Source organism: Notothenia coriiceps, unplaced genomic scaffold (assembly GCF_000735185.1).
Source record: "Notothenia coriiceps isolate Sejong01 unplaced genomic scaffold, NC01 NC01_scaffold00004882, whole genome shotgun sequence".
Classification (NCBI taxonomy): domain Eukaryota; kingdom Metazoa; phylum Chordata; class Actinopteri; order Perciformes; family Nototheniidae; genus Notothenia; species Notothenia coriiceps.
The window spans coordinates 1-1,192 of NW_011337583.1; the positions used below are offsets into that span (position 1 = coordinate 1).

General features: G+C 38.6%; 1 long non-coding RNA gene across 1 annotated transcript; it reads left to right on the top strand.

The window, feature by feature from the left end:
* Positions 1–6: 6 nt before the first annotated feature.
* LOC104942668 (uncharacterized) lies at positions 7–991 on the top strand. Its single transcript, XR_798039.1, has 2 exons — positions 7–135; positions 332–991. It is a non-coding gene; the product is annotated as an uncharacterized lncRNA (long non-coding RNA).
* Positions 992–1,192: the final 201 nt, after the last annotated feature.

Sequence of the window (1,192 nt, forward strand, 5' to 3'; positions counted from 1 at the left end):
GTAACACAGACTGCATCATTAAAGACAATACCAAGATAAGGAAGAAACATATTTGTCTTCCCGTAGGTGCAATTTGTCCCAACATGAGTAAGCCTGTGAACTATCGATGTAGAGCTGAGGAACATCTTTCAGCAGGTTCACTTCCATTACTGAGATAATTAACCCTACTATTAGCAGCTCTGACCTTTCACTTCTGCTCCGTTAAAGCTGGGAAAGTGTGCCGTAAACACGGACAGTCCTTTCACCTAAGAGCATGTAAAAGGTCGGAGGGTGTGGCCGAAGTGCAGATGAACTAACTCTCGGTTCTTTCTTCTTCTTTTTTTTCTCTTAGAACCTGCTGGTCAATCACGGATGAAGAGTGACAGGAAAAGGGTAAAAGTGTTACTGACGTCGGCTTTCACTTTGGCACTAGGAGCAGCACTTGTCGCTTTCCTGTTTGGAATTATGAGAGAGATTTGCTGTTAGCATGCCATGTTTTAAAAGAAAAAAGTTCTTATTATGCTATTTATCTGCGGTATCAACCGGTAAAGTTGCTTTATTATTCTGCACTGTTATATTCTACAGGGAAAGCTTTTCGAAAGAGAAATGAGTGAGTATTAGATTTATGGTCGGAGTCAGTACACTTTCAATTCAGTCATTCACAAGATCAGCGGAAAGTATTTCTGAGATGTGTGCTGTGAAGATCATTCAGGGTCAACGCTCCATCATCTGAATGTGAGATTCAGTTTTCGTCCAAACCTCTGCTTCCTTTGACGGTATGAAAAGGAAGGAAATCATTTCAGGTGTGAGATGAAGAGTGCATAGGGACCGTCATTGTTTCGATTTTTGACTGAAAAAGAAGAACTGATTCGGTTTTATGGCTTTTGAGTTTTTTGGTTTTATATTTTTTTAACAACACAGGAATAAGCTCAGGTTATCCTGGCCATGACTTAAATCCACCAAACCTGTGATGTATTGTATGATTTTATTAAACCATTCATATCCGGTACAGTATGTGTCTAAAGTTCTTTCTTTCACACTATATTTCCCCTTATATGTATACTTACACTTATTTGTTTTCCTTTTTGCAAAAATCAAGTATAATTGGTGTTTATCTTTTGATTACTAAAGAGCAATGAACATACCTACATGCACCTCAAAACTCTCACCTAACCTATGCTAATTTGTATGGCACAGGTTGAGTAGTTCAGGT